This window comes from Pleurodeles waltl, chromosome 11 (assembly GCF_031143425.1).
Source record: "Pleurodeles waltl isolate 20211129_DDA chromosome 11, aPleWal1.hap1.20221129, whole genome shotgun sequence".
Lineage (NCBI taxonomy): Eukaryota > Metazoa > Chordata > Amphibia > Caudata > Salamandridae > Pleurodeles > Pleurodeles waltl.
Window position 1 is genome coordinate 307,103,528 of NC_090450.1, and position 15,856 is coordinate 307,119,383.

Below are 15,856 nucleotides of genomic sequence, written 5' to 3' on the forward strand. Positions count from 1 at the left end.
GCAGCATCCCTCTGCAGGCCAAACTGATGGCAGTACTCCACATGCTGGCATGTGGCGCATTCCAAACCACCACAGCCAGAGTGGCAGGAATAGCTTGGGCATCCTTTTCTTCATTCCTCCCCTCCATTCTCGATGCCCTCACAAGCCTCACAGCCCAGTACTTCATGTTCCACAACACACAGCAGAAATAACTTGAAAACAAGAAGGGTTTCTAGACCATTTCTGATTTCCACCTGTGTTGGGGGCAATGGACTGCATTCATATGCAACTGGTGCTTCCTGCTGCTACATCCCACCTGTACCTCTATCAGAAGCACACATATGCCTTCAACCTGCAGGAAATAGTGGATCATCTAGGGATGTTCATCACTTTGCTAGCAAAGTACCCTAGGAGTGCTCACGATGCATACATCTTCAGACATTCCATCATCAACAAGAGCTTCTAGAATGGGAAATATGGGAATTTCCTATTGGTTGGTAAGTACATCTGAAGCATATGACCAACCTCATGACAGCAAAATATGTTGGATAAAATAAGGATATTTGTGTTGGGTGAATGAGAGTGCATACGTCGCAGGCGTGTGCCTTGTACTTGCAACATGCCACATGGGATATTTGTGATACAACCCTGCAAGTCATACATGTTGACTTGCTAAGCCACTGTGGGCCTCATTCACAAAAGGTCTGAACTGCTGGAGCGTCAATTTCCATGACACTCTGGCGGAGTAGGTCTCCCAGTCATAGCTATGAGGCAATGCAAAGTCACCCTGCGTGCCTTTACATGGCCTCATAGATATTAAGTAAGGCAAGGCAGTGCAAAGTTCTGCTTTGCCTTACTCTACATCAAGGATGTGTTCCACGGGCCTTGGGGTGGGTTTCCCCATGCAACACCAATGTGTTTTGGCAAAATTTACAAGGATTTGTAAACTTGTAAATTAGTCACAAATGTGCACTTCCCAAGGGGAGATGTAACGAGAAGAAATAACTTTATTTCTCATCGTCATTTCCTCTTTCTATAGAAAGAGGAAAAAGCTTCCATTGATTGTGTTTGTGCAGAAAGGTGTCCCTAATGCATAAAAAGAACTGAGTCAAAAATGCAGACACACCCTCACCATGATGCAAGGGTACCTGCTTTGGCACTAATCATCAATCTGTGATCTTAAGCATGCCCATAACACAAATGCACCTTATTTTATTAAGATGGCACATTCCTGCCCTTTCCTTTTGATGCAGGAAAGCACAGCTAGGTGACATCCTGTGCTGTCATGTGGCAACAATTTGTAAATGAGACCCTGTGTGTGTCTCAAAATGGTGGAAAGATCCTCAGCAATGCAACACTATATATAATACAGTGTTAGAACACTGTGTTAAAGGAAGGGCCTCCGTTTCTGCTGTCTGTGTGTCCACAGGTAACTGCCATGGTTATGAGGTATGTCATGTATCCAATACCAGTGAAAATACCTGTGAAAATGAGAAAGTTTCAAATGTTTGCTGTTAGAAATGGGGTTTTTGGTTGGCAGTCAGGTTATCCTCTGTCCAAGCAAAAGCCCTCACTCTAGTCAGGGTAAGTCACACACTATCCAAGATTATCCTGTGCCCACCCTCTGGTAGCTTGGCACGAGCAGTCAGGCTTAACTTAGAAGGCAATGTGTAAAGTATTTGTGCAATAAATCATACAATACCACCATATAGCACCACAAAAATACACCACACAGTGTTTAGAAAAATATATAATATTTATCAGGATAATTGTAGGTCAAAAAGAATAAAGTTGCAATGGAAAATTGTAGAAATATCACAGGACAGTGATATCAAGTGTCTTAAGTCTTTAGAATGTAAACAAAGTCTCTTTCAAGCACAAGTAACTGGTTGGGAGTGGAAAAATCTCCTCAGAGGGCCACAAGAGAAGAGGTGCGTGGAAAAAGGATGTGTGCGTCGATTTCTCCCCAGCACACACGGGCTTGCGTCGTTATTTTCCACGCGGGGAAGTCGGCGTCGTTTCCCGGCGCGTAGACAGTCTCTTTCTGTGGATCGCGGGGATTACCAGATGTCCCGGGTCTGTGCGTGGATTTTCCTGCTTGTTCTCCGGCTGCGCGTCGGTCTGCGGGGCTGCGCGTCGAAATTACGATCTCACAGCAGGCGTCGCGTCGATTTCTCCTCTAGACTTCGATCTGCGGGGCTGCGCGTTGAAATTACGATCTCACGGCAGGCGTCGCGTCGATTTCTCCTCTAGACTTCGATCTGCGGGGCTGCGCGTTGAAATAACGATCTCACGGCAGGCGTCGCGTCGATTTCTCCTCTAGAGGTCGGGCGGCGTTGTCCTTGCGAGGCCGTGCGTCGGGTCTTCGATCGTCCCAAGAGCGTCGCGTCGATCAGCGTCAGAGTGCGGCGTTTTTCTCGCCGCGAGACAAGCTGTGCGTCGAAATTTTCAGCGCACGGAGCGTCCAAGTAAAAGAGAGAAGTCTTTTTGGTCCTGAGACTTCAAGGAACAGGAGGCAAGCTCTATCCAAGCCCTTGGAGAGCACTTTCACAGCCAGACAAGAGTTCAGCAAGGCAGCAGGGCAACAGCAAGGCAGCAGTCGTTTGTAGAAAGCAGACAGGTGAGTCCTTTGAGCAGCCAGGCAGTTCTTCTTGGCAGGATGTAGTTTCTGGTTCAGGTTTCTTCTCCAGCAAGTGTCTGATGAGGTAGGGAAGAGGCCCTGTTTTATACCCAAATGTGCCTTTGAAGTGGGGGAGACTTCAAAGAGTGGCTAAGTGCACCAGGTCCCTTTCCAGTTCAATCCTGTCTGCCAGGGTCCCAGTAGGGGGTGTGGCAGTCCTTTGTGTGAGAGCAGGCCCTCCACCCTCCCACCCCAGGAAGACCCATTCAAAATGCAGATGTATGCAAGTGAGGCTGAGTACCCTGTGTTTGGGGTGTGTCTGAGTGAATGCACAAAGAGCTGTCAACCAAGCCCAGCCAGACGTGGATTGTAAGGCACAGAAGGCTTTAAGTGCAAAGAAATGCTCACTTTCTAAAAGTGGTATTTCTAGAATAGTAATATTAAATCCGACTTCACCAGTCAGCAGGATTTTGTATTACCATTCTGGCCATACTAAATATGACCTTCCTGCTCCTTTCAGATCAGCAGCTATCACTTCAACAGTGTATGAGGGCAGCCCCAAGGTTAGCCTATGAAGGGAGCAGGCTTCACAGCAGTGTAAAAACGAATTTGGGAGTTTTACACTACCAGGACATATAACTACACAGGTACATGTCCTGCCTTTTACCTACACAGCACCCTGCTCTAGGGGTTACCGAGGGCACACTTTAGAGGTGACTTATATGTAGAAAAAGGGGAGTTCTTGGCTTGGCAAGTACTTTTAAATGCCAAGTCGAAGTGGCAGTGAAACTGCACACACAGGCCTTGCAATGGCAAGCCTGAGACAAGGTTAAGGTAGCTACTTAAGTGGGTGGCACAACAAGTGCTGCAGGTCCACTAGTAGCATTTAATCTACAGGCCCTAGGCACAGGTAGTGCACATTATCAGGGACTTATAAGTAAATTAAATAGTCCAATCAGGTATGATTCCAGGTTACCATGTTTTAGGGGAGAGAGCATATGCACTTTAGCCCTGGTTAGCAGGGGTAAAGTGCGCAGAGTCTATAAACCAGCAAAAACAGTGTCCAAAAGTGGAGGGAGGCAGGCAAAAAGTTAGGGGTGACTACCCTAAGGCTGTCAGGTCTAACATGTGTCCCCCCCAGCTGAAAGTGGGGAGAGCTACCCGACCTCCTGGGAGCTCTCATCGCTAAGGCGGAAGTACCTGGAGAGACCATCAGCATTGGCGTGGTCCACCCCTGGGCGATGTTCCACCGTAAAGTCCATCCCCTGTAGGGAAATGGACCACCTCAAGAGTTTTGGATTCTCACCCCTCATCTGCATGAGCCATCTGAGGGGCCTGTGGTCTGTCTGAACCCGGAAATGAGTCCCAAACAGGTAGGGTCTTAGCTTCTTCAGTGCCCAGACCACAGCAAAAGCTTCTCTCTCAATAGCACTCCACCTCTGTTCCCGTGGTAATAGTCTTCTGCTAATAAAGACTACCGGTTGATCTCTGCCCTCCTCATTCAGCTGTGCTAGGACTGCCCCTATGCCATGCTCTGAAGCGTCTGTCTGCACGATAAATTCCTGGGAGTAGTCAGGGGCCATGAGCACGGGGGCCGTGCACATGGCTTCCTTCAGGGCGTCAAAGGCTTTCTGACAAGCCTCTGTCCAATTCACCAACCTAGGTTGTTTCTTGGAAGTGAGTTCTGTCAAGGGTGTTACAATGGTACCATAGCCCTTGACAAATCTGCGGTAGTATCCTGTGAGGCCTAGAAAGGCTCTCACCTCAGTCTGCGTTCGCGGTGGTTGCCAGGCCTTGATAGTTTCAATCTTGGCCTGGAGGGGCTGCACCTTGCCACCACCCACTAGGTGTCCCAAGTACACTACGGAACCCTGCCCAATCTGGCACTTACTAGCCTTGATGGTCAGGCCTGCCTGTTGCAGGGCCTGAAGCACCTCCTTGAGGTGAAGCAGGTGTTCCTCCCAGCTGGAACTGTAGACAGCTATGTCATCCAGGTAGGCTGCACAGAAGGCATCCTTGCCAGCTAGGATCCCGTTAACCAACCGTTGGAAGGTAGCGGGGGCATTTTTCAACCCAAACGGCATCACCCGGAACTGGTAATGGCCATCCGGGGTTGAAAATGCGGATCTTTCCTTGGCCCCCTCAGTTAGGGCGATCTGCCAGTACCCTGAAGTAAGATCAAATGTACTCAGGAACTTGGCAGCGCCTAGCCTGTCCACGAGCTCATCAGCTCGGGGGATGGGGTGAGCATCAGTCCGTGTGACTGAGTTGAGACCCCGGTAGTCCACACAGAACCGGAGTTCTGGCTTCGCACCAGGGGCAGTAGCCTTAGGGACCAACACCACTGGGCTGGCCCAGGGACTACTGGATTTCTCAATAACCCCTAGAGTCAACATCTTGGAGACCTCCTCCGTGATGCTGGCCTTCACCTTATCCGACAACCTGTAAATTTTGTTTTTCACAGGGAGACTGTCCCCAGTGTCAATATCATGAACACAGAGGTTGGTCAGTCCAGGAGTAAGGGAGAACAGGGAGGAGAACTGCTCCAACAGCTCATAGCAGTCTCCTTTCTGATTTAGAGTCAGGGAGTCAGACAGAATGACCCCACTTACTGACCCATCACCTTCTTGGGCAGAGAGGAGGTCGGGGAGAGGTTCACTCTCCTCTTCCGTTCCTTCATCTGTGACCAGAAGCATGTTGATCTCCGACCTCTCAAAATGAGCTTTTAGTCGGTTCACATGGAGCACCCTTAGGGGATTCCTAGGGGTTTGGAGGTCCACTAGGTAAGTGGCCTCCCCTTTCCGCTCCTTTATTTCAAATGGGCCAGACCAGCGGTCCTGGAGAGCTCTGGGCTCTACTGGCTCCATTACCCACACTTTGTCTCCAGGTTGAAACTCTACCAGGGTGGCCTTCTGGTCATACCATTGTTTCATCACCTCTTGACTGGCCTCAAGGTTATCTTGGGCTTCTTTCCAGAAGCGGGTCATCTGGTTGCGGAGGGCCAACATATAGCTGACCACATCCTGAGGGGGTGTCTTTGGAGCTTTCTCCAATCCCTCCTGGACAATGCTTAAGGGTCCCCTGACAGGGTACCCGTAGAGAAGTTCAAAGGGACTGAACCCTACCCCCCTCTGGGGGACCTCTCTGTAAGCAAAGAGAAGGCATGGTTAGAGGACGTCCCACTTACGCCTCATGGCCTCAGGGAGGCCACCAATCATGCCTTTCAGGGTCTTGTTGAATCTCTCCACAAGACCATTAGACTGGGGGTGATAGGGTGTGGTGAACTTGTAAGTTACACCACACGCATCCCACAGAGACTTCATGTATGCAGACATGAAGTTAGTGCCTCTGTCAGACACTATTTCCTTGGGGAATCCCACACGGGTAAATATCCCCATCAGGGTTCTGGCCACCACCTGTACAGTTACGGTCCTCAGAGGGATTGCCTCTGGGTAACGGGTGGCATGGTCCACCAAAACCAGGATGAACCTGTTGCCTAAGGCAGTTTTGGGGTCCAAGGGACCAACAATGTCGATGCCCACCCTTTCAAAGGGGGTGCCAATGACAGGAAGTGGAATCTGGGGGTTTTAACCCTTTTTCCTGCTTTACCACTGGCCTGGCAGGTAGGACAGGATCTGCAGAACTTATCTGAGTGTGTCCTCATTTTGGGCCAATAAAAGTGGGTGACAAGCCTGTTAAAGGTCTTGCCCTGCCCCAAATGTCCTGCCAGGGGAATGTCGTGAGCCAGACCCAGTAGGAAGGTTCGGTAACATTGGGGGACCACCAGCATACGTGCTGCCCCAAAGTCCGGAACCTTAGGCTCAATGTAGAGGAGATCATTCTCCCAATATAGGGGGTGATCGCCAGAGGCGTCGCCTGCTGCCTGGTTTGAGGCTTGTTTCCTCAAACCTTCCAGAGTGGGACATTCTTTCTGCGCCTTGCAGAATTCCTCCCTGGTGGGTCCACCCTCAACTTGCCAGCCAGCAAGCTCAGGTAAGTCACCTAGGGCGGCAATGTCTTCCCCAGTTGGCTCGGGAGCCTCCTCCTCAGGAGCCCCGTCAGCCACTGTGGGAACTTCTGGGGCCGGTTTCCCGCACCCCTGGTCCCTCCTCCTGGCAGCTCTCTGGGCCATCGTTCCAGGCTCCAGATGCCCTTGACTTCCCTCTCGGTCAGCCATGGACCGTGTGGTCATGCAGACCCACTCAGGTAACCCTAACATCTCCAGGTGAGACCTGAGCTCCACTTCTTTCCAAGCAGTGTGCTTAAGATCATTGCCTAACAGACAATCTACAGGCATGGCAGGACTCACAGCTACTTTCAGAGTACCAGAGACCCCCCCCCACTCAAAGGGAACCAGAGCCACCGGTAGGTGACTCTCGCGATTGTCAGCGACTCTGACCTGGTGGAATGTATTAGGTACTATCTGCTCTGTTGACACCAGCTGACTCTTGATAGTAGTCATACTGGCTCCTGTGTCACGCAGAGCCTCCACCTTCTGCCCATCAATGGTGACCCACTGCCGGTACTTGGAAGTATTTCGGGGCATGTGGGCCTTGGGCACCATTTCTCCTTCTCCCAGGGACACTAGGGAAATCTCTACCTGCTCCCCAAAGCTATTTGGGTCCATCTCCCCCCGAGCGCTACACTAGTCAACCCAGGTGCCTGTCCGGTAGTGGACGGTGCCCTCTTGGGGCACTGTGGATCGCCTTTGTAGTGACCATACTGGTAACACTCCATGCATTTGGGGCTAGATTTCCCTGACTTGTCATATGTCCCTGGCTTTTTCCCAAATTTGGAAAAGGAAGGGTTGCCACCCCCTCCCTGGGAATTATTTTGGGGGCCTTTAGAGAGTTCCTTATCTGCAAGTTTATCTCCCCCCTCTTTCTTCTGTTGGGAACCCTGACCACCTTTGTGGGAGTCCCCCCCAGGTACCTTCTTGGACACTCTGGTGCTAACCCAGAGGTCCGCCTCCTCAGCAAGCTTCCTGGGATCAGTCAGCTTACTATCCACTAGGTGCTGGCGCAAATCTGTATAAGTAACATTAAGCATATGCTCTCTCAGAATCAAGTCATATAAACCTTTATAATCTGCTACTTTGTTGCCCCGCACCCATCCATTCAGTGCCTTACTGGAGAAATCAAAGAAATCTACCCATGTTTGTGTGGTTTGTTTGGTGCTGTCCCTGAACCTCTGACGGTATCCCTCAGGGGTCAGCCCAAACTTGGCAAGTAAAATGGCTTTCTGAAGTGGGTATGTGTTTTGATCAGCTTGATCCAATGTGAGAAGTGTGTCCCTCCCCAATGGCGGCACATAACCCCACATAGCTACCCCCCATTGCCCTTCAGGAACCTCATGAGCCCTTAGTGCAACTTCATAAGCAGCTAACCATTTATCTATGTCATCTCCCACCACAAAACTGGGCACCACATTTTTGGGTATACGAACCTTCTTTTCTCCAGCAGGTCCTGTCTGTATGCTGCCACCATTATTGCTGGATTCAGACTGTCTCGCCTTGATCTCCAGCTCTTTGAGACTCAGTTCATGAGCCAACAATAGTTTCTTTTAAGCCAAAGCTCTTTCAGCTTCCACTTGTTTGGCTGCTCTTTCAGCTTCCGCTTGTTTGGCTGCCCTTTCAGCGTCACTCTGTTTGGCTGCTCTTTCAGCCTCAGCTTGTTTGGCTTCTCTCTCTGCCCTCTTCTCCTCCTGTTGAGCCTCAATTTTCAGTTTGGCCATTTGCAATTGGAACTCCCTTTCCTCTCTCCTTTCCTCTGCGGTCAGGCTTTGCATAGAGACACTGCTCCCTGGTCTGGAAGGGGGCACAATTGCAGTGGTAACACCATCCACAGATAGTGAAAATTCCTCTGAGGGGCCATGTTCTGGCTCCTCTTCCTCATCATCCTCTAAATGGGCTTCTGCCCAGGCCCTCAGCGCCACTTGAAAGTCCTCCTTTCTGGAGGCCCCTTGGGTGGGTACCCTCAATGCCCTGCAGAATCCTCTTAGTTGTTTGACCGTATATGCATCCAACTGGACTAGGTCAAAGTCCCCTGTCTGAGACCCAGTCAGAGACATGTTGAGTGAGGATTTAGTTTTTGAAAATTGTCAGGAAAAAAAACAGGTTTTCAAAAAGAGATAAAAACCAAGTTGACCTTCAACTGTGGGTAGGTAGTGAAATACTTAGCTACTGTATGTCACTGCACAAATACAAGTCCTATCCTCACCGCTGATCACCAATGTTAGAAATTGGGTTTTTGGTTGGCAGTAAGGTTATCCTCTGTCCAAGCAAAAGCCCTCACTCTAGTCAGGGTAAGTCACACACTATCCAAGATTATCCTGTGCCCACCCTCTGGTAGCTTGGCACGAGCAGTCAGGCTTAACTTAGAAGGCAATGTGTAAAGTATTTGTGCAATAAATCATACAATACCACCATATAGCACCACAAAAATACACCACACAGTGTTTAGAAAAATATATAATATTTATCAGGATAATTGTAGGTCAAAAAGAATAAAGTTGCAATGGAAAATTGTAGAAATATCACAGGACAGTGATATCAAGTGTCTTAAGTCTTTAGAATATAAACAAAGTCTCTTTCAAGCACAAGTACCTGGTTGGGAGTGGAAAAATCTCCTCAGAGGGCCACAAGAGAAGAGGTGCGTGGAAAAAGGATGTGTGCGTCGATTTCTCCCCAGCACACACGGACTTGCGTCGTTATTTTCCACGCGGGGAAGTCGGCGTCGTTTCCCGGCGCGTAGACAGTCTCTTTCTGTGGATCGCGGGGATTACCAGATGTCCCGGGTCTGTGCGTGGATTTTCCTGCTTGTTCTCCGGCTGCGCGTCGGTCTGCGGGGCTGCGCGTCGAAATTACGATCTCACGGCAGGCGTCGCATCGATTTCTCCTCTAGACTTCGATCTGCGGGGCTGCGCGTTGAAATTACGATCTCACGGCAGGCGTCGCGTCGATTTCTCCTCTAGACTTCGATCTGCGGGGCTGCGCGTTGAAATTACGATCTCACGGCAGGCGTCGCGTCGATTTCTCCTCTAGAGGTCGGGCGGCATTGTCCTTGCGAGGCCGTGCGTCGGGTCTTCGATCGTCCCAAGAGCGTCGCGTCGATCAGCGTCAGAGTGCGGCGTTTTTCTCGCCGCAAGACAAGCTGTGCGTCGAAATTTTCGGCGCACGGAGCGTCCAAGTAAAAGAGAGAAGTCTTTTTGGTCCTGAGACTTCAAGGAACAGGAGGCAAGCTCTATCCAAGCCCTTGGAGAGCACTTTCACAGCCAGACAAGAGTTCAGCAAGGCAGCAGGGCAACAGCAAGGCAGCAGTCCTTTGTAGAAAGCAGACAGGTGAGTCCTTTGAGCAGCCAGGCAGTTCTTCTTGGCAGGATGTAGTTTCTGGTTCAGGTTTCTTCTCCAGCAAGTGTCTGATGAGGTAGGGCAGAGGCCCTGTTTTATACCCAAATGTGCCTTTGAAGTGGGGGAGACTTCAAAGAGTGGCTAAGAAGTGCACCAGGTCCCTTTCCAGTTCAATCCTGTCTGCCAGGGTCCCAGTAGGGGGTGTGGCAGTCCTTTGTGTGAGAGCAGGCCCTCCACCCTCCCAGCCCAGGAAGACCCATTCAAAATGCAGATGTATGCAAGTGAGGCTGAGTACCCTGTGTTTGGGGTGTGTCTGAGTGAATGCACAAAGAGCTGTCAACCAAGCCCAGCCAGACGTGGATTGTAAGGCACAGAAGGATTTAATTGCAAAGAAATGCTCACTTTCTAAAAGTGGCATTTCTAGAATAGTAATATTAAATCCGACTTCACCAGTCAGCAGGATTTTGTATTACCATTCTGGCCATACTAAATATGACCTTCCTGCTCCTTTCAGATCAGCAGCTGTCACTTCAACAGTGTATGAGGGCAGCCCCAAGGTTAGCCTATGAAGGGAGCAGGCTTCACAGCAGTGTAAAAACGAATTTGGGAGTTTTACACTACCAGGACATATAACTACACAGGTACATATCCTGCCTTTTACCTACACAGCACCCTGCTCTAGGGGTCACCTAGGGCACACTTTAGAGGTGACTTATATGTAGAAAAAGGGGAGTTCTTGGCTTGGCAAGTACTTTTAAATGCCAAGTCGAAGTGGCAGTGAAACTGCACACACAGGCCTTGCAATGGCAAGCCTGAGACAAGGTTAAGGTAGCTACTTAAGTGGGTGGCACAACCAGTGCTGCAGGTCCACTAGTAGCATTTAATCTACAGGCCCTAGGCACAGGTAGTGCACATTATCAGGGACTTATAAGTAAATTAAATAGTCCAATCAGGTATGATTCCAGGTTACCATGTTTTAGGGGAGAGAGCATATGCACTTTAGCCCTGGTTAGCAGGGGTAAAGTGCGCAGAGTCTATAAACCAGCAAAAACAGTGTCCAAAAAGTGGAGGGAGGCAGGCAAAGAGTTAGGGGTGACTACCCTAAGGCTGTCATGTCTAACATTTGCCCTCTCCAGGTCATGTGCACCACGCTAAATTACATTAGCCATCCTATACACCCCTGCCATCCTATATGTGGGACATTTCGTGCCACACAAATGCAGTCTATCAGTCGACCAAGTGTTCAGACTACTCAGCATGGTAGCCCCTCATGCACATAGTATATCCCATAGTACAGGCAGCCACACATTCACCATTTAGATAATGTGCCTGTCTGGGTGCAATACTGCACATTATCTACCAGTGCAGGCTGCAAACCCAGAACACTACATCATGTTGAATAATATGTCCAACACTGTCCTCAATCAGTGAGGCAGTACACTTTTGATGGTTTACAAGTTACACTGTACAGTGCAATAGTTCCACAGATCTCGCTCCTTGTGTACTGTCAAAATAGTGGACACAGTGCACTGCCATGTGTAGACTGCCATGTCCCTCTCTGACAAGCACTCACTAATCTCTCCTTGGCAATAGCTAATGAAAATCAGTGACTACTAATATCAAATCCAAATATGTGTGAATGAATGAGACATTATCATCTGCACCAGCTGAATTTTGAAATATCACACGTTTTAGTTTAGAAATGCCACTAGTAGTCCCAAACAAACACAATAGAGAAGTGTGAGAGACACTTCAACGGATAACTGACTCTCCATACTAGTAAAAATTCACCATGTTCCAGGCATTGGCACTCACCAGCATTACAAATGGTATGTGTATCACACAGGCCAGTATACTTGTATTTGTAGTACAGTGTCAGTCATACCAAAAATTAAAGTGCGCGTATGCCAAACAATGCTGGTGCACATCCCATACTGGTTGAAAATTGTATGAGTCATTCAGGACACCTAACATAATGTACATGAATTTGTGCACATCAACCATCATGACAATTGACTGATTGTTCTCCTCCTATATTTTCAGCTGACCAAGTATATGGTCTACAGTCATGGTTTATTATTCCCCTCCTGTCTTTTCAGATGACCAAGGATATGGTCTGCAGGTTATGACCCCATATGCACAGCCCCAGACGGATGCCCAGGGGAGCTACAACCATGCACTTAGCAGGACACGGTCCACAGTGGAGTGGACTTTAGGAGTTCTTAAGTCATGCTTTCGTGCTCTCAACATGTCCGGGGGAAGATTGCTCTACTCACCCCTATGGTATGTATGATCATATTTCTGTTCTGAAGTTTGCACAACATAAGTGTGCTGCCCAATGTTCCATGGGATGAGGGACATGAGGACCATGAGGCCTGGAGGGTGATGATGAGGAATGTGAGGACCAACATCAACATGTACCTACAAGTTCTGGGACACAGAGAAGAGACCAAATTGTGTAGAAGATTTTTGAAGATGCATGAGCCACATCAAGGGATCACAAATACACAGATTACATGAAAAAAAGTATACTAGAATTGCAATACATTTTTTTAACACTACCATTAAGTAAGGAGTCATGCTTCATAGTCGCTATAAACATCAAAACACATCACACATGCTAGTAATTGGCACACAACAAACGTACATAGCAATGTGCAACACACACCACTGGCCAACATCTTGTAAATCCAAAAATGTGTGCATGCCAACAACCTGTTCCAAATGTATGTCTATTGAGAAGACAGACACCAAACAAAGATGGCAATTCAACAAAATTTGGACAGGTTATGATAGTGTGTGCTGCTGCAGTGTACGTGCCCTCACACATCCTACCATAATCCAAATGGTGAGCTAATGTAAATAGTGTGCAATTACTGCATGTGTGTGTGTTGTACATCTAGCCATATGTACAGCCTCATATTTGTGAAGGATGGTAGAGTTAACTCATAGACTGATGATTGTGAACCACGGCACATAGTATGTGTATGGGAACACAGTCCAAACCCATACAGTCTACATATGATACATCAATGTCTGCAGGCACATATTAAATCCATTGTAACATCTCACATCACACATATAAATGCAGAATTTGCAACTGTGCCAGTGCAATATTGGCTACCTAGTACCATTGATGTCACACTTGCCTACTAGGCAAAGATGCAACTGAAACAGCAGAAATGTATCTTACCATGTTGATGTGTTGAACTCAGAGACAAGCAATAGGTTCACTCATAAAGCTACATTGATGTGGTATTGTAAGAACACAACACAAAGAGTTTGATTATGAAACATTTGCTCAGAAGTAATGAGTAAATGCAAGGTGATTCCAGCAAAAATACCATGCACCAAAGCATTCTAGGCATAGTGGCAGAATGTGTCAACAAATGCCCAGGTGACCATCTTGTGTGAATGCATACGCACATCCTATGTTCAAGAAAGCCTTCAGTGTAGCAACATAATGTGATGCATGCCAACAGCAAACATTAACCCCCTTGGAATAAATCAGACTTGTTTTGGCCACCCAAGATGGCCTTCTGATCACCACAATATAGCCAAAGAATAGTAGCAAACACTAATGTGCATTGGCACTGTGCATGTGCCACACAAATCCTTCCAGACCCAAGACAATACAGCAGATGTATGTATACCATGACTTGATATGGTAGTTGTTGGTTATCACTCTATGATAACTGTTGATACGCATATATCAACATGTGTCATATATGCCTAGCCACATCCATCACTCATTTAGACAGTCAATCTGTCTCCTGGATGCCACATACACTGTAGACTGGATGAACCAGCCTGTGTATGTCACTCCCTGAGTGGGTAATGCATCCACAAGACATCCTATAGTAACAATGTATAAAGATATGGGCCTATGTGCCACAGTCTGTGCCCCTGGTGTCTCACTGCTTTCGGACCAAAGGGGCACAAGCCACTTAACAACATCCATGAGGCCATGCTAAATCACTCTGTGTGGCTCATCATGGCCTCATAACTATTGGCTTCCTCGGTTTAACTCTGTGCCATTGGTGCTTTGCAGGGGTCTTGGGGGGGTGGGGGGTTTACAAGACAACACACCTATGGATATTCATAATTACTTGTAAGCCTGGTGCCATAGAAAAGGCTTATGCCTTCACCCAATCTGATGTCAATTTGCATCATAGTTCTCCTTGCGCTTTCCTGCACATGAACAATCCATGGAGTGTCATTGCCTGTTCTATGTGTGCTGCAGAAAACAGCATACATGGAAATTGAAAACCTAAGAAGAAGTTAAGAAAAGTTCTCCTGTTACACCTCTTCTCGGGATGTGTAAAGTTTTTGGGCTGCACTAGGTTTATGTGAGTCTGATAGCCTGGATCAGTGGCAAACTCCATGCACGTTGCATGTGAACAGCCATTGCAAGGCCCATGCAACACCTCCTTGATGCAGAGTAAAGCAATGCAGTCCTTTGCGCTGCCTTGACTTACTCAACAATTATGAGGTCATGCCAAGCCATGCATTGTGGCTTTGCATTGCACCATTGGTAGGAGTGAGAGTCCTACGCCCCCCAAAAGTTGAGAAAATATACTCCTTGTATAGGAGCCCCTTAATGTAAGCCACTCCAGATCAATCATGTTTGCACCACTGTTGTTGCGCATCCATGACACAAAATGCTAGTAGAGAAGTAAAAAGCCAGGCAATGAGTAATTTGCATTGCCTTGTGTGGGGTAGGAAAAATTGTAATGCAAGTGAGTGGCTTGTGCTGCATTGCGTTACATTTAATTCTAGAAGGTGTTCTATGAGGGGACCATGGGCATTCCTGTGCATCCACCCATGGATTTCATGCAATCCCAGATTTACAAACCTGGGTTTGTGTGATTTCTCCATGACTCACGGAGGATGGCATAACTGGGAGAAAAATAAGTTAAGGAAGTGTTATTTCCTCTAGCTACATGTGCTGCATTCTGCAGCACCAATAGGAAGAGGAAAATGCCTTGAGAGATTGCACAAAAACAATTCTCCTCCCAAAGCAGGCACCCTAGCACCATGGCACCAGGCTGCCTGTGTTGGCGCTAGGCCGCCTGATATGCATCAGTGCAAGGAGAGAGCAGAAATGCTCTTCATCATCATAAATATAAGGTGGTTCTGCCCTCTCCCTTTCACTCAATGCAGTGCATCAATTTATTTTGATGCCCTGCGTTGCATCAAAGATTAGTTAATAGGCCCCTTAACATGCCAAGCAAATTGTAATTGCTACTTTGCGTGCCCCAGTATTCACAATAGGGGCCGTATTATAAAAATGCCCCAGGGTGCAACCGGTGTTTGCACCCACTTTGTGTGCCCCTGGGGCACTTTGAAATCACAGAAGGGGCTGCAGATGTTTGTGCAGCCCTGTATGTAATACTAATAGTGCTAGCGCACTTATAGTGGCTGCGCTATTTCCAGAGGGTGTCTCCTTATTTGCAGGGAGGTGTGGCTCAATGCAAATGATGGAATTCCTTTGCCTCTGTGTCTGCACTGTAATACGGACATGGACGCAGAGGCAAAGAAGGTATCAGGAGGAGTGCTGACAGTGCACCACATGAGAGATGGCACACTATCAGAGCGCCCCTTGATGGCAGCCCTGTGGGGGGGGAAAAGGGGTCCTATGACCCCCTGACATCCACTTGGGGGTGGGTGCTGTCACTCACTGCACCTGCCTGCAACAGGATCTGTAATCCCCCCATAAAAGTGCAGATAGGCTGCTGCCTGCACAGTTTGAAACAGAGCGGTTTTACAAAAGCTCCGCCATTTTACTCTCGAATGTGTTGCCCCCAGGGTAGCGCAGGATTGCAGCTGCCCGGGGGAAGCACATTCGATTTAACAGGGTGCACTTTCTCAGTTTACACAAGGCGCACCTCCTGTAAGATGTGTCATGG